Below are 22745 nucleotides of genomic sequence, written 5' to 3' on the forward strand. Positions count from 1 at the left end.
AATTCCCAAACACATGTGGGGGGTGGCTTGCTGTGTGGTGGATGGCTTGTTGTTAGCTGATGAAAACTGAGTGACCTGGCTATGCTCCACGTCTTCCATCCTTCAGTCAACTAACCCAAATGTCCATGGCAATGATGGAGCTGCAAGAGAGAGTAAACTCCAATATACAAGCCCATTTCAGGCTTCTGCTTGCATCGTGTATGTCAACATCTTATTGGTCAAACCAAGTCACATGGCTGAGTCCAGAGTCAAGAGGCAGAGCAGATTTCTCACGGTAAGAATTAATAATAGCAAGTAATAGTTTGTCACCTAAACTTCTGGCAGACTGGCTGTAACTGGAAGGTTTCCACAACCCCCTGCTCAGGCTTGATTAATTTGCTATAGTGATTTACTGAACTCAGGGAAACGCTTTACTTAAGTTTATCCACTTATTAATAAAGGGTATAATAAACAATACAAATGAATAGCCAGAAGGAAGAGATATATAGGGTGAGGTTATGTGGGAAGAGGCACAGAGCTTCCCTGCTCTCCCTAGGCACACCACTGTCCAAGAATTTCTATGTGCTCAGCTATCCAGAAGCTCCCCAACATCAGTCATTTTGTGTTGTTATGGAAGCTTCATTATCTATGCATGACTGATTAAATCATTGGCCATTGGTGATAAACTCAGACTTCACTTCCCCTCCCAGAAGTCTCAACCCTGTAATTTGCCTAGATCTTTCTGGTGAACAGTCCCCATCCTAAAGCTACCTTGGGGTCCCCACCCACCATTCTTTTCGTTAGCATACAAAAGACACTCTTATCACTAGAGATTCCAAGGGTTTTAGTAGCTCTACACCAGGAAAGGTGGACTAACACATATATGTATGTATATATATGTGTGAGTGTATATGTATATATAACTGAAAATTACAATATTATAAGTAGCCTCACCTCAATCTTTGCCTTGGGGATACAGGGGTCCCTCTGCTCATTCTTGGTTCCTTCACTGGCCACCTTTCTCCCTCAGCCTGGACAGTAGCTGCATTTTGTGCTTGTACTGTTGGATTACATTTCCTGAAATTATTGTCTCAGGACTGCTTTTGGAGGAACCCAATTTAAAACAGTATGATACCCCAAGCTTACTGCAGTTATATATTTTAGGTCATAGAGTGATTCACCTCACCTACAACCTATAAGTTGTGAGTTGTAATACTGACTCATCTGTTGCAATCTGAAGCAAATAAATGGGTGTTTTAAAAATTCTTAGTATGCTTTGAAGCTGTGAAAACATGTCGCTAAAACATCTGTTTAATTTATTTACTTCAGTCCAATAGTCAGTCAGTTCAGCCAGAAATATATTTGCTTGTATAAACTGAACACTCAGGGGACCCTTGAAACTTTCCATATTTTAGTTACTTAGTTTGGTATTGCTGGTACACATCTGCCATCTTAACCACCTCCACGATAAACTGAAATAATCATAGCACTGCTGTCTCCAGGCTGTTGTGAGGGTAATTCCTAAATATTGCTGTGAGACTCATGGCACATATTAAATTGTTAAATAACAAACATGAAATGCTCTATTTAAGGGTTCCCTCAAGAAAACAGATTGAGATGTATTCATGTTTTGAAATTATCATCATTTTAATTATTATTCTCCTGTACACCGCTGGTTAAAAATATCTTTCACACAATAGGTTTCTCAGCTTTATTCTAAGCATAAACTGTACCTGAAAATTGTTTTGCTCATAAAGTTCTGAAATGACAAATCAATATAAGCCCAGAATGACTAATGGGCTAGAGTACAAAGATAACCCAGTACTCTTCTCTCCTTGTTCCCAGTCCTTTGCCATTTGACTTTGTAATATAATTTCCCATTGCGGGAAACCTGCTCTGCCCCTTGACTCTAGGCTCAGCCATGTGACTTGGTTTGCCCAACAGGATGCTGGCATACGTGATGCAAGCAGAGGCATGAAATGGTCTTGGTCTCTCTTGCAGCTCTATCATTGCCATACACAGCAGGATTAGTTTGCTGGAGAATGACAAATGTGGAGGATACCCAGGTCACCCAGTTTTGATGAGCTAACAGCAAGCCATTCTCCACACAGCAAGCCATCCTCCACACATGTTTAGAGCCAAGCTGAGAGCAGAATAACCAACCAGCTGAGCCCAGCACAAATTCCCAACTCTCAGATTCAAGGACTAAACATGTGCTTATTATTTTAAATGACAGAGCTTTGAGGAGGTATGTTAGGTAGTACTGTTACTACTTCTAATATAGTCAAATTCATGAGATGCTTCTGGTATGGCATTGACTAATCTAGTTTCCTACCTCATCTCCTCTGTGTTGATAGTCTCAGACTTTCTGACACTATCTCACTGACTGATTGCCAAGATTTTCTTCCTGACTCAAGAATTCTAAGGCTTTTCAACATTTTTCTTCTCTTGACTTTATCTCTCTTTCTGTCCTGCTAGGAGTCAGACTCTCTCTTTGCCATTAACTAAATATGGAAGCAAATGTTCCATCGATTTTTTTTTTTTTTTTTTTTTGAGACAGTCTCACTCTGTCACCCAGGCTGGAGTGCAGTGGTGCGATCTTGGCTCACTGCAACCTCCATCTCCCAGGTTGAAGGTTCAAGTGATTCTCCTGCTTCAGCCTCCTGAGTAGGTGGGATTACAGGCACACACCACCATGCCTGGCTAATTTTTGTATTTTTAGTAGAGACGGGTTTCACCATTTTGGTCAGGCTGGTCTTGAACTCCTGACCTCATGATCCCCCCGCCTGAGCCTCCCAAAGTGCTGGGATTACAGATGTGAGCCACCACGACTGGCTGGTTCAATCTTATAATCTCTCAGTAAGTTTTTTGCCTCCTTTAACCCTGTGTAACTATGGTTTATTATGACACAGCCAGCAGCAGCAAAAGTGTTTTATTACTGTGACAGACAGTTTGAAACAAATTTCTCTGACATTCTCCAAGCCAGTGTGGGAGCTGGAGAAACACACAGTGGGTGGGAATAAGTTGATTGAAAGGGGTATTTTCAATATATTTTTACACAAAGGGATGCATCTATAGTTTTTATGGCACTTGACACTTCAGTCTAAACTGCAATAGCTGTTTTTCCCCAAAACTGTGTTAATACTATATGTCAAATAAGACTTTCTTATTTCCATTAATGCACTTACTCAGAAAATGCATACATAGTGGGGTTCTCTTTGTGAGGCCTATTTGTGCCCTGTGAGCACATTGCAGTATGCTCTTTTGTTTCCTCTGTCTCCTCCATCAAGGCTCCAAAGTAACCCTAAAAGTATTGGGACTTAGTGAAGACCTACTCCCTACTTCCCTAGTGAAATCTTCACTAAGTCTCTTGGCTTTCATGAAGTCTTTTCTGGTTTGCATTCAGAATCTTGCCTCTGTTTTTGTCCTAGGAAAGAGGAGTTTCATAAGCAAACACTGGGATGAATACTAAAGCTCCAATGTTTAATATTACTTGAGGGCTCCCTGAATATCTGGTACTATCTCACTGCCTCCTGAATTTGGTTTTGGGGAGGATTTCTGAACATTAGCCAAGACACAACAGTATATATAACAAGAGTGTATATGAAGGGGATTCCAGAGATGAGACCAACATCTTTCTAGAGCCTCCTCAAACTCGAAGTTACCCTGAGGAGGCTTGGAGTGGAAGAAAAAGGAAATGGAGGCAGCTGCTCGACTTCTAACAATATTTGTTTGAGAGCAAGTATGGGGCACACCCAGAAATATGTATGGGGCTTGTTCTAAGGAGGGCCTGCTATATTAGACAGGATGAGAGTCAGTGAAGTAAATACTGTTCCTGGTTCTAAAGGAAAGTATGAGTTATATATGAACAAAAATTCCATGGACTAGAAATTCAACCTTTTCAAGCTTCTTTAGTTTTCACTAGTATTACTTTCTGAAATCTTTCATTTGGCTTCATTTAATTGCAAATACTTTGTACTATGCATAAGAGAACCAAGAGACAGTGTGGGCCATAAAATATTCATTGCAGATTTTAATTTTGATTCTGGAGTCAAATAATAAAATGGAAATAAGGAGAAAATATTCCAAAATGAGTCACAAGATCCACAAGGTCTGAAAAAATGATTTTAACACTCAAATTGTATTAGAATATACATAAGCTAATGAATCATAGATCAATGCTACTTTTTGGAGTACTAACAGATGGCACTTCCACTGGAGGAAAGTGAAATACTCCTCCCTGTAGAAATCCACTTGGGTGTAAGCAAGTGGCACAGAGTCCATTGGCATTCAGGTAGCTAGTTTTGCACCTCTGTTCAGTGCTGTGAACTGGCTTTTCCATAAAAGTCCATCCCAATCTCTGTACAATGCAAACATATAATCATACAATAAAAATAAGAGGTAGAGGTGGATTGTTGCAAAGAAGCTATTATATCCAGACTCAAAGAGAAAAAACTGTAAAAGCAATGCAACTATACTAAAAGCATTTACTCCTTTATGAGGAAGAAGAGTTACATTTGATTATATTGAACCCATTTGCGTAGGAAAGGGATAAATATTATTGGAAGTGAAAGAGGAGAGAAACTGACTTACATGCTCATGGCCTAGATACAATGATAGTTGACTTGGTAGGGGTTACATGGGCTCTACACAACTTTCTCTAGGCACTCTAGGTGCCCTGCCCACATCTCATTAATCCCCTTTACCATTCCTTTACTCCTACCTTTGTTTCTGTTTGATTTTGCTTTTAATGTCCTTTACCTTGACACTGTCAAGGAGTGTCTGTCACTGGAGGCCTGTCATTGTGCTACTGGAGCCACTTTGCCCACATGTGTGGATTTTGAAGTGCTTTGGGTTTGAGACCCTTTGGGATGGCCCTTAGCAAAGGTTAATGAGCATGGAGATATGAGAGCCTAGCTCCTTTGCCTCCTGTCAGTACAAACTCTGAGATGTAATTTATGCTCTAGAGCTCTCCTGCAGGACGAGGAGAGGCTGGGATCCTCCCCAGAATTGCACTCTTGCTAAATGACTTCCCCTTCTCTTGTCTTACGACTCCATTCCCTCACTGATTTCTCCTGGGGCACTTCCTTAATAAATTCCTGACAAATTCCTGTTCAGGATCAGCTCCTGAAGACTCAGTCTAAGATGTTCTCCAAAGGATAGTTTAATCTATCCACATCCTCAGCAGAGCTTCTCTGCTCAGCATTGGTGGCCGGCTTCAGACTGTAAACTCTCTTACAGATAGTGCCCACAAACATTTCCTCAGAACACTAAAGGAAGGTGTAGATAGCAACAGTATTCTGAACTCTCATATATCCGAAAAAACAACTGGAAGGACAATAAGCCACAATCTTCCAATGATGGGAATAAAAAGTAACCTTTTTACTTTAATGAATACATTTAGGGAGACAGACAAATTGGCTCTTTTGATAAACAAGGTAATAATTCTATTTCTTCTCAGTCAACAGAAGTTAATAGTTTTCTACTGAAACCTATTTAAGTTGACAATAAGTTGGAAACTAAACTGAGTCTGTGAAAAAGGTGTCATAATTAACTTACTCAGAACGTTTCTTGATGTATTGGTTACCATTTATCATGGACACAGGACATTTGCCCTGAGAATTGGGAGGTACCAGGTGGTGAATTTACACAAACACAGTGAAGAGATCTGGATTCTCCTGATCTAGAACTCAGAGACACGGTTGGTGTTAGGAGAAAATCCAATCCTTACTTGCCTCTCTTTTTTTTTCCTTTCTTTTCTCTTCTTTTTTTTTTCTTTTGTTTCCCCTCTCTCCCTCTCTCCCTCCCTCCTTCTCTCCTTCCTTCCTTCCTCCCTCTCTTCTTTCCCTCCTTCCTTCCTTCCTTCTTTCCTTCCTTCCTTCTTGCTTTTCTCCCTTCTTTCCTCCCTTCCTTCCCTCCTTTTCTCCCTTCCTTCTTGCTTTTCTCCCTTCCTCCCTCCCTTCCTTCCCTCCTTCTTTCCCTACTCCCTCCCTCCCTCTCTTCCTTCCTTCCTCCTTTCTTTCCTTCCTTCCCTCCTCCCTCCTTCCCTTCCTTCCTTACCCCTCCCTCTTTTCCTTCCTTCCTCCTTTCCTCCCTCCCTACTTCCTCCCTCCCTCCCTTCTTACTTCCCTGACTCCCTTCTTCCTTTCTTTCCTGCCTTTTTCCTTTCCTTCCTCCCTCCTTTCTTTCCTCCTTCCCTCCTTCCTTTCCTTCCTCCCTCCTTCCTCCCTCCCTTCCTGCCTTTCTCTGTTTCTTTCTATAGCAGAAACCACTCAGACTGCATCCTCTCCCTCTGACTCTCCAATGGCAATAGCAATCACCAATGGCAAATAGCAGTTGCAGGAAAGCAGCGCCAAGAGCCAGCTTCACAGTCAGGAGAGAACCCTGCACCTCTTCCTCATGTTTCTGGTGCTCTACACATTCAGAAAAACTTCCCTAGTGACAAACTATAGAAATGATCCCTGAAAATATAAGGTGGGGACGCTGCCTTAATAAAAGTTTTTTAATCTGACTAGCCCCAGTCAAATTTGCATCGGTGAGAATGTATATAGACTTCATGTAAGGAAACGGTTCTGTTTTTTAATCTGCAGGACTTCTCAGAATTTTTATTTTGCTGATGTATGGTGCAAGTCTCTCAATACTACATTTTCCAAACTTAGTGGTTGTAACATCTTTTTTTACAGAGCATCTCTGCTGCTGTAGACAAGGTTGTAAACTAGTCAGATTTCTCTTTACCTTCCTCTACTTTATTTCTTTATCTCTTCCCTTTGATTCCTTACCTGAACCACCTTGTATGAAAATAAGTATGAGAAATATAGGTTTCTATTAATTAATATCTTACTCATCTATTATTGCCAACTCAGGCATCTGCTCTATAGAAAGTCAGAATGTACTTCTTGGGAGGAATGGGGTCGATTGCTCTCCAAAATGGCCTATGCTTCTTTGTTCTTCCATGTGTGTCTATTTCTGTCTCCAACTAGATCAGAAGACCCTGGAGAACTGAGTATAAGTTAACATTTTTTGAATGAAATTAAACACTGATTTTCATATTCAATTAATTCAATTGATGTTATAGGTCTAAAACTTACCAAGCATTCCCACCAAAAAGAAAATTTGTCAGTAACTTTGGGAAATAGTCTTAAAATGTAAGACTTTAGCATTTGCTGTTTGCTGTCCATGGGACAATCCTCCTAGAGAGTGCTTATCACTACATCATGTATCTATGTGTTGATCTCTCTCTCTTCTCTCTCTCTCTTTCTCTATCTACAGGCATACCCCATTTTATTGGTGCTTTGATTTATTGTACTTCACCAGTATTACTTTTTTTTTTTTTTTTTTTTTTTTTTTTTTTTTTTTTTTACAAATTAATGGTTTGTGGAAACCCTACCTGAGCAAATCTACTGGCACCATTTTCCCAACAACACGTACTCACATCGTGTCCCTGTCACATTTTGGTAACTCTCTCGATTTCAAACTTTGTCATGACCATTATATCTTTTATGGTGATCTGTGATCGGAGATCTTTGATGTTACTATTGTAATTGTTTTGGGGTGCCACAAACTGTGCCCATATAAGATGGTGTACTGAATTGATAAATGTGCATGTTCTGATTGCTCCACCAACTGGCTGTTTCCCCATCTCTCTTGCTTTCCTTAGGCCTCCCTATTCTCTGAGACACAAAAATATAGAAATTAGGCCAATTAATAAACCTACAATGGCTTCTAAGTATTCAAGTGAAAGAGTCACCTGTCTATCGCTTTCAATCAAAAGCTAGGAATGATTAAGCTCAGTAAAGAAGGCATGTTGAAAGCTTAAGCAGGCTGGGCCTCTTGTGCCAAATTGTGAATGTAAACAAGAAGTGCTTGAAGGAGATTTAAAGTGCTTCTCCAGTGAACACATGAATAATAAGAAAGCCAAACAGTCTTATTCCTGATATGGAGAAAGTTTTAGTGGTCTGGATAGAAGATCAAACAGCTAGAACATTCCCTTAAGCCAAAGTCTAATCCAGAGCAAGGCCCTAAATCTCTTCAATTCTAGAAAGCCTGAGAGATGTGAAGCAGCTGCAGAAGAAAACTCTGGAGCTAGTAGAGGTTAGTTCCTGAAGTTTAAGGAAATCAGCCATCTTCATAACATAAAAGTGCAAAGTGAAGCAGCAGTGCTGATCAGAAGCTGCAGCACGTTATCCTGATCTTGCTAAGATCATTGATGAAAGTGGCTAAATAAAAGATGTTCAGTGCAGATCTAACAGCCTTCTGTTGGAAGGAGATGTCATCTAGGACTTCCATAGCTAGAGTGGAGAAGTCAATGGCCAGTTTTATAGCTTCAAAGGCAGGCTGGCTCTCTTGTTAGAAGTTAATGCAGGTGGTGATTTTAAGCTTAAGCCAATGCTCATTTACCATTCCAAAAATTCTAGGGCCCTTAAGAATTAGGCTAAGTCTACTCTGTGTATGCTCTATAGATGAAACAACAAAGTCTGGATGACAACATATCTGTTTGCAGAATGGTTTCCTGAATGTTTTAAGCCCACTGTTGAGAACTGCTGCTGAGAAAAAATGATGCCTTTCAAACTATTACTGCTCATTGACAATGCACGTGGTCACCCAAGAGCTCTGCTGAAGGTGTACAAGGAGATAAATATTGTTTTCATGCCTGCTAACACAACATCCATTTTGCAGCCCATGGATCAAGAACTAATTTTGACTTTCAAGTCTTATTTAAGAAATATGTTTAATAAGGTAATAGCTGCCGTAGATAGCAATTCCTCTGATGGATCTGGGCAAAGTAAACAAAAGCTTTCTGGAAAGAATTCACCAGTCTTGATGAAATTAAGAACATTTGTGATTCATGGGAGGAGGTCAAAATATCAACATTAACAGGAATTTGAAGGAATTAGATTCCAAACCTCATGTAAGACGTTCAGGGGTTCAAGATTTCCGTGGAGACAGTCACTGTAGTTGTGGTGAAAATAACAAGAGAGCTAGAGTTAGAAGTGGAGCCTAAAGATGTTACTAAATTGCTGCAATCTCATTATAAAACTTAACAACTGAAGACTTGCTTTTTATCGATAAGCAAAGAAAGTGGTTTCCTGAGATAGATTCAACTTCTGGTGACATTTATACAGCCAACAGACACATGAAAAAATGCTCATCATCACTCGCCATCAGAGAAATGCAAATCAAAACCACAATGAGATACCATCTCACACTGGTTAGAATGGCAATCATTAAAAAGTCAGGAAACAACAGGTGCTGGAGAGGATGTGGAGAAATAGGAGCACTTTTAAACTGTTGGTGGGACTGTAAACTAGTTCAACCATATGGAAAACAGTATGGCGATTCCTCAAGGATCTAGAACTAGATGTACCATATGACCCAGCCATCCCATTACTGGGTATATACCCAAAGGATTATAAATTATGCTGCTACAAAGACACATGCACATGTATGTTTATTGCGGCACTATTCACAATAGCAAAGACTTGGAATCAGCCCAAATGTCCATCAGTGACAGACTGGATTAAGAAAATGTGGCACATATACACCATGGAATACTATGCAGCCATAAAAAAGGATGAGTTCGTGTCCTTTGTAGGGACATGGATGCAGCTGGAAACCATCATTCTCAGCAAACTATCACAAAAACAGAAAACCAAACGTCACATGTTATCACTCATAGGTGGGAATTGAACAATGAGATCAATTGGACACAGGAAGAGGAACATCACACACTGGGGCCTATTGTGGGGGAGGGGGAGGGGGGAGGAATAGCATTAGGAGATATACCTAATGTAAATAACGAGTTAATGGGTGCAGCGCACCAACATGGCACATGTATACATATGTAACAAACCTGCACGTTGTGCACATGTACCCTAGAACTTAACGTATAATAATAATAAAAAAAGAATCAACTTCTGGTGAAGATGCTATGAACATTGTTCAAATGACAACAAAGGATTTAAAATATGAAATAAACTTTGTTAATAAAGCAGCAGCAGAGTTTAGGAGGATTGACTCTAAGTTTGACAGTTCTTCTATGGGTACAATGCTATCAGACAACATCTTATGCTATAGAGAAGTCTTTCACAAAAGGAAAAATACATCAATGTGGCAAAAGTCATTTTTGTCTTATTTTTAAAATTTCCCACAGCCACCCCAGACTTCAACAACCACAGCCCTTATCAGTCTGTAGTAATCAACACTGAGGCAAGACCCTTTATATGCAAAGAGATAATGAAGGCTCAGATGATTTTTTTAAGCAGTACACTATTTTTAATTGAGGTATATGCATTGTTATTTAGACATAATGCTATTGCATATTATTAGAATATGGTATAGTATAAACATAACTTTTAAATGTCCTGGGAAACTAAACAACTATATGACTTGTTTTATTGCAATATTTGTTTGATCACAGTGGTCTGGAAATGGACCTGCATGATCCCTTAGGTGTGGCTGTATACTGTATATCAATTATTTCTTACCTCTCGAATATAGGCTCCAAAGATTAAAAATTTCATTTTGCTTGCTGCTGTACCCTCAGTACCAGGCATATATCAGATGCTTTGATGTGTAACAGTGAAAAGAAGGAAGGAAGAAAGAAAAGAAGGGAGGGAAGGAGGGAAGGAGGGAAAAAGGCAGGAATCCAGTGTATACACATGCTTATGGTACTTTTTTTTTGCTTTTTGCCAGAGTGTAGCTGCTGCCTTACACTCATATATAAAACACAAGGATGTCATTAAATAGTGGCATAAGTCGTCTTCAGGAACTGAGTGGTTTGGGGGTTAGGATAATTCTCTTGGAAGAATAATGATAAGGCACTAAGTATGTGTTGGAAGCTGTGGTGGATATTTATTTTGGCCAGCTCAGTGGAAACATATTTATTAAAACAGAGTTTCATTGATACTAATTCTATTCAACATGGATGCAAACAGGACAATAAGAGATGAGTTAGGTTCTAGTTTGGGGAGCCAGAGGACTGGGACTTGGGGTCGGGGGCTGACTGGTGGCAGTAGAGGGGAAATGTTAGTATCGGGAAGAAGTTTCAAGATGTTCCAGGCATTTACAACATTCTTATTTCCCAAAATACCCAGAAAATCAGGTCAAGTAAGACATTCTGGCCCTTCCTTCCTGTAAGAACATACTTCTTACTTTTTAAAGAAAGTCTGTGAAAAGCAAAAAAGGGACCTTTTTACCAGAGCTGACTGTAATGTCAGCTACTTGCGGAATGTGACAACTGCTTGTCATTCTCAATGTCCGATCACCAGAAGGTTTCTCCCCAGTCATGGATTCATATAAGAACTTGGCTCTAAAAGTTTCTGACACTAAAATGGTCTTTTCCAATAATTCTTTTCTTTTTTTTATTGAGACCGCTAATCTTCCTTTCTTCGAACTTAGAAGACTCTTCCTTGACCTTTGCCTCCCTTCATTGCTATGCTCAGCCTACAGTCACATCCTAATAATTTCTTCCTCACTATGCCTCTTCTTTCACCTCAAATGATATAACCCCATCATTCAAGGGCAGGTCCCCATCACTGGTCATCTAGATAGCTCTGACAACCTGCTAGCTGGCTCCAGGCTGAGGGAGTACACGTTGCAAACCCAGATTTCTTTGGGGACTCTCAGATAGTAGAGAGAAAACTACAGAGATACAGAGGGCTCCAGTTATAAGTAAAATCAGCCGGGAGTAAATACTTTCAATGTAGCTTAATCAAGAGACCCTTTGTTTTTCTCAAGGAACACTCAGAGTTTTCATTATGTAGTTATTGTACCAGGGTGCTCAGTGAGGAAGAATTCAACACAGAAATTTTTTCAGATATATATATATATATATATATATATATGTATGTATGTATATGTAAGCAGAAACATGGGGTCACCTGAGAAAATATTATTTTCTGTTCTGCTGTATATTTATGGAAATCTGGCCCCCTTACACTAGAAAAAAGCTGTATGGTAGATTATATTGTTTACAATTCTCTCTCTCCATGGCCTTGGTATGTCTTCCTTGTGGGAAGACTTTGCTTTCGACCCTTTTGATTTGGGGTTTGACCATGTGACTGTCTATAATGACAGCTCTGCATAGAGGCTTCAAAAGGTGTGCCATGTTGCAGCTTGCCTTCTTGAGTTTCTGAGTCCACCATGAGAAGAGGATGCCCCACACAGCTATGGCTCATTCAGCTCAGTCCCAGAGTGAAAATAACAAGGAGCAAACCTGAAACTGACACAAGCCTAGAGTCCAGCCCAGCCCAGCCGATTGACCTACAGCTGATCCATGGACCCATACACAAATGAACATTTATTTCAGGTCACTGTATTTTAGGTATGTGTGTTATGGAAAATCATGGCAGAATGCATGAATACAGGTTATAAGGGGACTACGTGCCGCTTTATGTGCGGGGCCTGCCTAAAGCTGCTTGCCCTTAAAAAGGACTTTTCAGCTCCTCGTTTTAGTTTTCACTCCACTGTTATTATTATTATCTTGAGATGGAGTCTCACTGTGTCACCCAGGCTGGAGTGCAGTGGCTCTATCTTGGCTCACGGCAACCTCTGCCTCCCGGGTTCAAGCGATTCTCCTGCCTCAGCCTCCCGAGTAGCTGGAATTAGAGATGTGCATCACCACACCTGGCTAACTTTTGTATTTTCAGTAGAGCCTGGGTTTCACCATGTTGGCCAGGCAGGTCTTGAACTCCTGACCTCAGGTGATCTGCCTGCCTCGGCCTCCCAAATTGCTGGGATTACAGGCATGAGCCACCATGCCCAGCCTCATCCCACAGTTCTGACTTCTGCTTTTTGCCATTGTGTTCTGCTGACATCTCATGGAGCACCGTGAGCGATCTGCAAAATGACCAGAATTATACCAAAGAGTTGGATTGGGAATAAAATAGGTTAATCCTGGACAGAAGAGAAATTCTGTCATAGGTGAGGACATTGATCACATTTTTTAAGTGGATTAGGTGAGAAATAAATTTAAGTCATCCAATTGACAATAGCTATCACTGGCAGAAATTATAAACACAAAATCAATTTGACAGTGTGGCAACTTCACATTATAACATTTGATCTACAGGAAAAACTTTTAAAAAGTATAAAGGAAGTGTTGAAAACTGCAATGGTTGAGAAAAATTAGACTTGATAGGAATAATCAGCAGAAAATAAAACAATGAAAAATTGAGTAAAAATTGACCCAAGAGTCAAATCATCTCAAGGAATATTAATGTGAAACGATAGCCTTGGAAAAAAACGGACTTGGCATGAATAAGGGCCACAGGAAAATCCTCTCAATTGGGAAACAGTGATTTGAGGATCTAGACCACCATGGCGCGTTTCTGCAGTGTTTTTCCTGTGGGTTCCACGTCCCCTTGGCCATCAGTGTGTGTGCTGTGGACCTGTCCCCCAGCTCCAGCCTGGCTGCTTCCTTGGAGTGGAGAAAGTACTCTGAGGTGGTCAAGAGAGGAAATGGGACAACACTGATGTCTCCAGCAAGTGCAGCACCCACCAGTGGGCCCCAGCCGCCAGTGCTCTCCTGGTATAGCTTTGGATCTTGTATCCAGGGTGAGTCCATGCATGCAGTTCAAAAGGCTACCCTCTCCCTTCCAGGTAGGTTTCACTTCATGAGACCACACTTCTGAGTGTGGTGCAGGCAAAGCGTCCGTGGGCTATGTCCAGCTCCATCAGTGGGATTTCCTCAAATTCTGGCATTTTATTGACAGAGGTTACCTCTTGAAAAGGTGTTACCATTTTATACCAGAGCTTTCTGAAACAGTGGAATTACTCTTTGTAAGGCACTGCTGCCTTGTCTGGCATATTTGTTAGCATGCATGTATGCGTGAAAGCACATGAACTCTTTATGTGTGTGTATGTCAGCATGTGGATGTGTGTATTTATGTATGTGCATTTGTGTGTGAATGTAGGTGCATTTGAGGGTGTATGAGTGTGTGAATATGATTATGATTTTCAGTGTTTGCCTGTGTGTGTAGGAGTGTATATACTTGGGAGTATTTCCATATTGTATGTATATGTATGTGTGAGCATACTAGGTATGTGTGTGTATGTGTGTTTTTGTGCATTCTGATGAGAACTTTTTCAATAAGAATACACACTACTTGTTTTGGTCATTAATATCATTTATTTTATTCATCTTTTGGGGAGTTTAGCACTTTTTATTTTATTTATTTATTTATTTATTTTTTGAGACAGAGTCTTTCTCTGTTGCCTAGGTGGAGTGGGCATGATCTCAGCTCACTCTAACCTCTGCCTCCCGGGTTCCAGCGATTCTCCTGCCTCAGCCTCCTGAGTAGCTGGGATTAAAGGCACCTGCCATCATGCCCGGTTAATTTTTGTATTTTTGTAGAGATGGGGTTTCACCATGTCGGCCAGGCTGGTTTTGAACTCCTGGTCTCAGGTCATCCACCTGCCCCAGCCTCCCAAAATGCTGGGATTACAGGCATGAGCCACCGCGCCCAGTGGGCACTTTTTGTTTTAATTATACCCCACTGCTTTCTTCAATGAGCATCCCCAGTTTTTCTCTACTGGATTCTCTTTTTTAATGTTTTTAATATCTTTAAAATCTCTCAACAATTTGTTTCCCTTCTAGATATTTCTGCTATTTTTCAAACTTTCATTTAATAATCCTCTTGTATTCTATAAATTTTACTGGCCCACTTTTCTTTCAGAGAATTAAAGCTGACTAGACTTTAGGAACCGGGAGAAAAGTGGGGGAAAATTTGTTGACTTGTTCATTTAGTAAATATTAACTGAGCAACTGCCAAATGAGATGTACTGTTTTAAACAGTACAACTATAGTTGTAAATAAGATTCACCTTTCTGAGACTTAAATTTTAAGGCCATTCCAAGCAGAGGGAACAGCATGTGCAAAGATACAGTGGTCCGCCCTCTAAAGACCTGGTTACCAAGCTAAAGGTTTGAGTCACACTGTCATTTTGCTCCATTGTATTGGTTATGCACGTCACAGGCACAGACCAGATACAAGAGGAGAGGACACACAAAAGCAGGAATACCAGGAGGCACAATTCACTGTGGGCACCAGTGTAACAGACATTTGCTCCTACCATGCACCAGGCAAATATGCTCAGTTGTGAGGTACCCCTGCCCTTCAAGAGACTGAAGGATCCTGAGGGGCTGAGGGATCAAGAGGGGAATTAATTCCAATGTCGCACCAGGAACTAAGTGAAGACGTCTGGTGAGCAGTGACATGTATGCTACAGAAGCATTCGGGAAAGGTCAGTACTGACAAGAAGGGGCCCATTGGTCCGTAAAAAGCTGCTGAAGTCACAGACTGACCATGGTTGTTTCAGGAGTGAGAGGAGGATGGAAGATCAAAGCCTAAGAAACAAAGGCATTTAAAGAACAGACTACTCCACAAAGACTATGAAGCAGAGTTGTGGGATTAAAAACGAAGAGACGAGAAAGGATAAATACATTGTAAGTTTTAAAAATTAAGAAACAGAAATTACACCACACACACACACACACACACACATACACACACATACACACGTAGTGTACAATGTCATGCTCTGAAATATGTATGCATTGTGGAACGTATCAGTTGAGCTAATTAACATATGCATTACCTCAACTACTTATGTTTTTGTGGTGAGAACACTTAAAACTCACTCTCTTTGAAATTTTAAAAACACAATACAGTGTTATTTACGACAGTCACCATGTTGTACAATAGATCTCTTGAACGTATTTCTCCATCTAACTAAATGTTTTTCTCCTCAGCCCTCCCCACTGACCCCCAGTCTCTGGTAACTGACATTGTACTCTCCACTTTTCCATGGAATAGGCTTTTTTAGATTATACATATAAGTGAGATCATGTGGCATTTGTCTTTCTGTGTCTAACTTATTTCACTTAACATAAAGTCCTCCAGGTTTATCCATGCTGTGGCAAATGACATAATTTTCTTCTTTGCTAAGGCTTAATATTATAGAATTCTACTGTGTATATCTACCACATTTTGTTTTTCCATTCATCCATCAGTGGACACTTAGGTTGATTCCTTCTCTCAGCTATTGTGAGTAATGCTGCAATGAACATAGGAGACTACAGGTATCTCTTTCACATATTGATTTTATTTTCTTGGGATATATACCCAGTAGTAGAATTTCTGGATAATATGCCAGTTATAGTTTTAATTTTTAAAGGACCTCTGTACTATCTTCCATAATGGATATCCAAATTTACATTCCCACTAATAGTGTATAAGTTCTCTTTTCTCCACATCTTCCCCAACACTTGTTATTTTCTGATATTTTAAAAAATAATAGCCATCCTAACATGTGTGAGGTGATAGTTCATTGTGGTTTTAATTTGCATTTCTCGGCAGTGCTGCTGAACACTTTTTAAAACATACCAGTTGGACATCTGTATGTTTTCTTTTGAGAAGTGTCTCTTCAGGTCCTCTGTCCATTTTTATATTGGGTTATTTGTTTTATTGCTATTGAGTTATTTGAGTTCTTATATATTTTATATATTAACCCCTTGTCAGATGCATGGTTTACAAATATTTTCTCCTATTCCACAGGTTATCTCTTCACTCTGCTTATTAGTTCCTTTGCTGGGCAAAAGCTTTTTAGTTTAGTGCAATTTAATTTGTCTATTTTTTTGTTTTAATTGCCTGTGCTTTTGGGATCATATTCAAAAGTCATTGCACAGATAAATGTCATGGAGCTTTCCCCCTATGTTTTCTTCCAGTATTTTTATTTTATACTCCCTCATGAATGGGATTTATGCCCTTACAAAAAAGGCTTCAGAGAGCTGCCTGGCCCTGCCATCTTTTCTGCAACGTGAGGACACAGCATTCAGCCCTTTTTACCCTTCCCTTCATGAGTCTTGCTGTCTCACCCAGGTTGGAGTGCAGTGGCATGATCATAGCTCACTGTAGCCTCAACCTCTTGGGCTCAAGCAATCATCCTGCCTCAGCCTACCAAGTAGCTAGGACGGTGGACACAGGTGTGCACCAGCATGCCTAGCTATTTAAAAAAATTTATTTTTTGTAGAGATGGGGTCTTGCTATTTTGCCCAGGCTGGTTTCAAACTGTTGGCCTCAAGCTATTCTCCTGCCTCAGCCTCCCAAAGTGCTGGGATTAAAGGTGGGAGACACTATGCCCAGCCAAATTTACCTTCTTTAAAATATTTCTTTACCCAGTGTCAGGTATTATGTTGTTGCAGCCAGAACAGACTGAGACAAAGTCGGTGCTCATGTCCCTCTCATCCCCATGCTTCAGTTATCTCTCTCTCAGGCAGTGCTGCTTGGGGTTAGGGGAGAGGTGGTGCAGATAATGTAAAACGATGCTTTCTATCCTCGTCAGTGCATCTTTTCTTACTTCTGTGCTATACTCAGGTGCTGTTATCTCTCATCTGATTTCCTTGGCTCTTGTGAAGGTATTTTTAATACCTTCGGATTAATGAGCGGATTGTTGTTTAAATTGATGTTTCTATGGAGGGTGGCTGCTGGAATGTCCTATTCTGCCATCTTGCTGATGTCAGCCTCAATAAATTGTAGTAGAATGGAATACCACTCAGCAACCTAATGATCTACTGATGCACACAGCAACATGGAGGAACCTCCAGAACAAAAGCACATTTAATCTAGGGTGGTTGCTGTCAGAATAGTAATTGTTTTTTATGGGGCCGAGGGGTGCATTTCCTTGAGGAAGGAGCGCAGCTAACTTTTGGAGGGAAGGAAATGTTTTGTATCTTGATTTGAGTGGCGGTTACAGGAGTGTATATATTTGTCAAAAAATTAAACTATACACGTAAAATCTGTGCATTCATGTTATATAAAATGATACCTTAATAAAACAACACAAAACAAGAAAAAAAATAACAATAGATACTATACTGCCTCTGTCGAGAGATGTTTTAGTAATCTCCAGGTTTTTACACCCAAAAATGACCCTGGAGAAAAGGAACATTTGGGCATGAGCACTTATGTGCCTCCCTAAGTATTTCCTAAAGATTGATCCATAGATGGGAGATTAAATGTTCCAAGTTCATGAGCACTTTTAAAGATCTTGATATTATTTGCTTTTAGTAGATTTGTTAATGCCTACCCCTATCCTCTTTCCTTCCCTCCATCTCTCTTCCTTCCCTTCTTTTCTGCCCTCTAGCTTCTTCTTCCTCCCACTCCTCATATATAATATACATTATATACATATACGTCTTTTTTGACTGATCACTCTATTCCAATAGCATTATTTTCTTTTGGTTATGTTTCTTTGTAACAACACCACACTGCTTTAAATACTATTGGTTTCTGGAATGCTTTGATATCTGTAACACCTTTTAAATCAGGTCAACATCTCATATTACCCTACTGAAGAGACCATTCCAAGTCTTGATTGCTATTTTTTTAATGGAATTATAATAAGGTTTGTGAATAGTCCTAAAATTGTGCTTAAGGTTTTCCTGAAGCTCACAAATTTAGAAATGTTTCTAAAGATGTTGAATAACTGCACAAGTGTAGTGGAATGTTATTTAAGCCTAAGTCTTTCCAGCATGTGAAGGGGGGCATTTTCCATCTACTTGGTCCACGCCACTCAGAGTGAATTCCATGAGCCAGTAATGTTGGCATCCCCTAGAAGCTTGTTAGAAATGCAGAATCTCACACTGTAGCCAGACTTACCGAATCAAGCCGGCATTTTTACAAGAGTCCAAGATGATGCATTTAAGTAGTAAAATTCAATACTTAAAGCCCTCTGTGGTTGCCAAATCTGTGTGCATTAAAAAGCCTCTTGAGATATTTCCAAAATGTGGAACAGGTGTAAAATGTGGATTTTTGGTGAGGCCAGGCAGGTAGATAGGATTCCACTATGACCAGGGAGAAAGTCCACACACAGGGAAAGAGCTGAGGATGTTTAGATGCTAAATATAGTATAGTCCCTAGTAATAACTAATACCGTAGTCCAAATAAGCAGGGAAGATTCCAACCTAGAGCCCATGATCAAATCAGGAGGAGGGAATATGCCCCAAGGGAAGTGATTATGGGGAGAAAAATTGCCTTCTGAATATCTATCCATTTTCTTGTTGTTTATGGTTGCTAACGAGGTTGAAACGTTCTTCTCTGAGCACGCACAATCAAGCAGCCTGCATAAGAGTGGATCCTTATCATAAAAAATCTCCGTATTTTCCTTTCCAACTTGCGTTCCCTCATTCACAGGTAATCCTTGCAAATTCTAACTCACCTAAAAGATAAATTCCCAATGAAAGGAATTAGGACAGCATAGTCTTCCTATTCTATAGATGTGAAAACAAAAACACCAGAATTTTATTAGGTTCCTAATTTTAACAGGAAGCTAGGCTATCAGGTTGATCCTAGTTTCTGAATTTATTGATCAAAATTCCAGGTACTTATGGTGAGTATACACTGCCAATCTTTTTTGAAGTTTAGAGTTTATATCAAATCAATATTCCTACAGCCTGTCAATCAAAAGTGCTGTTCAAAATAATAGTATTAGCTGGGTTGTTTTGGGCACATTGCACTGAATACAATTTTGGTGGCATAATACTGCACCAAGTAAATGGCACAACTGAATTAAAATAATAAACTGTGAGTATGAATTGTGTTTGGTAATGGTAAGCTGTAACGGCTTATGTGTTGATAGATCATTAGTTTAAAATGATTAATTTTGCATTCTCTAAGGTAAAATGGCAAAACGATGCTGTATACAAACTCCTTATTTTTTAAAACCTACAATTTGTACAAGGATTGAAAATATCAAGACAGGTGACCAGCAGAAGTTCAATGAGAAAACAGGACAAAACTTTACACTCTACTGTTTGAAAAATGGCAATGCTAGATCCCACCACAGCTTAGTGCTCCTACCCCCAAAACATGGTGGAGGAATGAAGTTGTGTGGGAAAAAATATTGAGAAATGTGCTCAAATTTTGGGAAGACTGAATAAAAAAGATGTGTAGGTAGTCCAGAAATACATGAAACATCTGTGAAAATAAATGCTCCATCCAACCACCTTGAGGTCTCTACAGAGACAAAATAAATCTAACAGTCTTTGCCGTTTGGTTTGTCTCCTGCTGGGAGGAAAGGTGAAATAGGAGCCTAAATGCTCATGATGACTCTGAAACTGATTATTTCCAAATGTGAGTAGGAATCTAGCAGGGTAGAAAACTAAAGGGCAAATAAATATGCCAGAGGTGGGTAGTAAGAACTCTGGGACAACTTTCTTTCTCACTCTGGAAAACTCATGGGTCTCACCTGTACTTTCCCTACATATGTTGGAAGGATGTGAAAATGGACTTACAGAGAAGCGAGGGATACTGGGGAAGGGAACAACTGCAGCTCTTTGATGAAAGCGAAGGCCCTGAGGCCTGGTTTGAATTGGGAAAGGGATCTGAACTGTACAGCTATCTATATATATCTCCTAGACCAGATTGAATGAACCTTGGCTCATAAAAGTTACAATTTCAAAAGACAGAATAGAAACTAAAGTCTCCAACCCCCAACCCACTAAGCTATAGAAAAGTCCTCAATACACAGCCCTCCAACTGAAGGTCTGAGGGCAAGAGAAACCGGCCTAATGGATTCAAGGAAAATTCACCAACATCATTTAAGAATAAATTGAAAGTTTTTGATATAGAAATTCACCAACATCATTTAAGAATAAATTGAAAGTTTTGATATAGGTTGAATTTGATCTCACTTGCAAAAATCTTGAAAAAAATGTCATAAATGAAAATAAAAGCCAATAGTCTATAAACACTTTAAAATCAAGATGTTCATCCCTAACATATATGAGTAGCTAAGAATTAATAAATCTATTAATATGACATATGCTACAATAATAGAGTAAAATATGTATTGTATACATTATGTACTACAAATAAACATGATACAAGTCAATATTAAACAGTAACATAAAATAAATCAATTAAAGGAGAAAATAAGCAAATTCAATGCCCATTTTTTCAGAAAACCAAACAAATTGCCTTATAACATACTTGACTATTACAAAATGATTTTAACATGTATCAACAAACACCAGGAGTTTGCAAGGTAATATTTATTAATTTAGGGGAATTTCCTATCTAGACATTCTCCCTATTTGGGAAAATTTTCCCATGGAGTTAGTCATTGAAAAGTTCAGTCGTTTCTCCCACATCAGAAATCCAGGGAATGAGATGTCCATTCCTTTTCAGTAGGTAGAGAGATTGCAGGTATATAGCCTAGGCTTAGCATTTTTTACACTTTTATCTAGGAATTTAAACCATGAACCAGAGGGCTGGGGCTGTGGCTAACACCTGTAATCCCAGCACTCAGGGAGGCTGAGCCAGGTGGATAACTTGAGGTCAGGAATTAAGAGACCAGCCTGGCCAACATGATGACACCCCATCTCTACTAAAAACACCAAAATTAGCTGGGTGTGGTGGCGTGCACCTGTAATTCAAGCTGCTCGAGAGGCTGGGGCATAAGAAGTGCTTGAACCCGGAAGGTAGAATTTGTAGTGAGCCAAGATCGTGCCACTGTGCTCCAGCCTGGAGACAGAGTGAGACTCTGTAATAAATACATACATACATACATACATACATACATAAATAGGTAAATAAATAAATAAAAAGTAAAATAAACCATGAGCAAGAGACAAACAGGAAGAAAAAAAAAAAGAATGAACAATTATTTATTTTGGAAGAAACATCTGAGATGGTAGGTAGGGTCAAAGATAGCAGTGTCCAGTGGTGGAGGTCTCAGAAATGGTATAAAAGTCAGACAAATCTTGGTTTTGCATTCCCCAAGTCTGGTTTTTTAGCCTCTGCTGACTGTTGGAACCACTTGATACTCTTCCAAAAATTACTTCTTGCCTAAGGTCACCAAGGCCAGTTTCTGTGGCTTGCACCTGGACTCTTGGCTGGCACTGGGACATGCTGCTTAATGGTGGGAAAACAATTAATAATTCCCATTTAAGTCAGGAAAAATGCAAGGTTGTATATCACCATTACTATTTTTAGCATTGTCCTGGAAGTAAAATGTAATTAGACAAGAAGAGTGTGTTTGGTTTATGTATTGAAAAGAATGCAGAAAATTTATCGTTATTTGTAGACCATCTTATTGTCTACCCAGAAAATCTAGGAAAAAGAGAGGAACAAACAAAAAATATTGTAAGCAATAAGATAATTCAGAGAGCTTGCTGGTTACAAAATTAAAATGCAAACCTTAAAGTTCTCTAGCTACACGTAATAGCCAGCATATTTGGGACAGCAAAACAAAGATAACTGTGGCCTGAGCAAGATCATGTTCAGAGGTGGGCGATGCAGACACTAGTATGCTCTGTCTTATTGGGGAAGTTTCTACTGGTAAGAAATAAGAGGAGGTGATATACTGGGGGATGATCTGCTCTAACAAGCCTGAAAATATAATTGAAGTATAGATTTCATTTATAAGAGAAACTTAGTTTTAAACTATAAATAAACTTAATAGGATGCATAAAGTATTCTATTCTGAATAGAATGCATAAAAGTGATATTATGTGAAAATGCATAAGAAATAGTGGGAAGTTTGCTAGAAATAATAGTCATAATGCTCAGGTAGCATCCTCTAGAGGCACTAACTAACAACAAAATAAAACATAAACCTGTAGAGTGCCAAGGTCACCTGGACCAACTGCTGAAACTGAGTATCACTGGCACTGTAACAACCTGATGCCAACCTGATCCAGTCTGAAGGAGACAGCATCTTCTATTAACTATTCTCACCAAAACATGGTGGGCCTAGCCAAGACTT

The 22745-nt window shown here is 39.6% G+C and overlaps 1 non-coding gene across 1 annotated transcript; it reads right to left on the minus strand.

The window, feature by feature from the left end:
- Positions 1-6246: 6246 nt before the first annotated feature.
- On the minus strand, positions 6247-6456 carry LOC119622323 (small nucleolar RNA U3). Its single transcript, XR_012091647.1, has one exon. It is a non-coding gene; the product is annotated as a small nucleolar RNA U3 (small nucleolar RNA).
- Positions 6457-22745: the final 16289 nt, after the last annotated feature.

This window comes from Chlorocebus sabaeus, chromosome 2 (assembly GCF_047675955.1).
Source record: "Chlorocebus sabaeus isolate Y175 chromosome 2, mChlSab1.0.hap1, whole genome shotgun sequence".
In the NCBI taxonomy this organism is placed as follows: domain Eukaryota; kingdom Metazoa; phylum Chordata; class Mammalia; order Primates; family Cercopithecidae; genus Chlorocebus; species Chlorocebus sabaeus.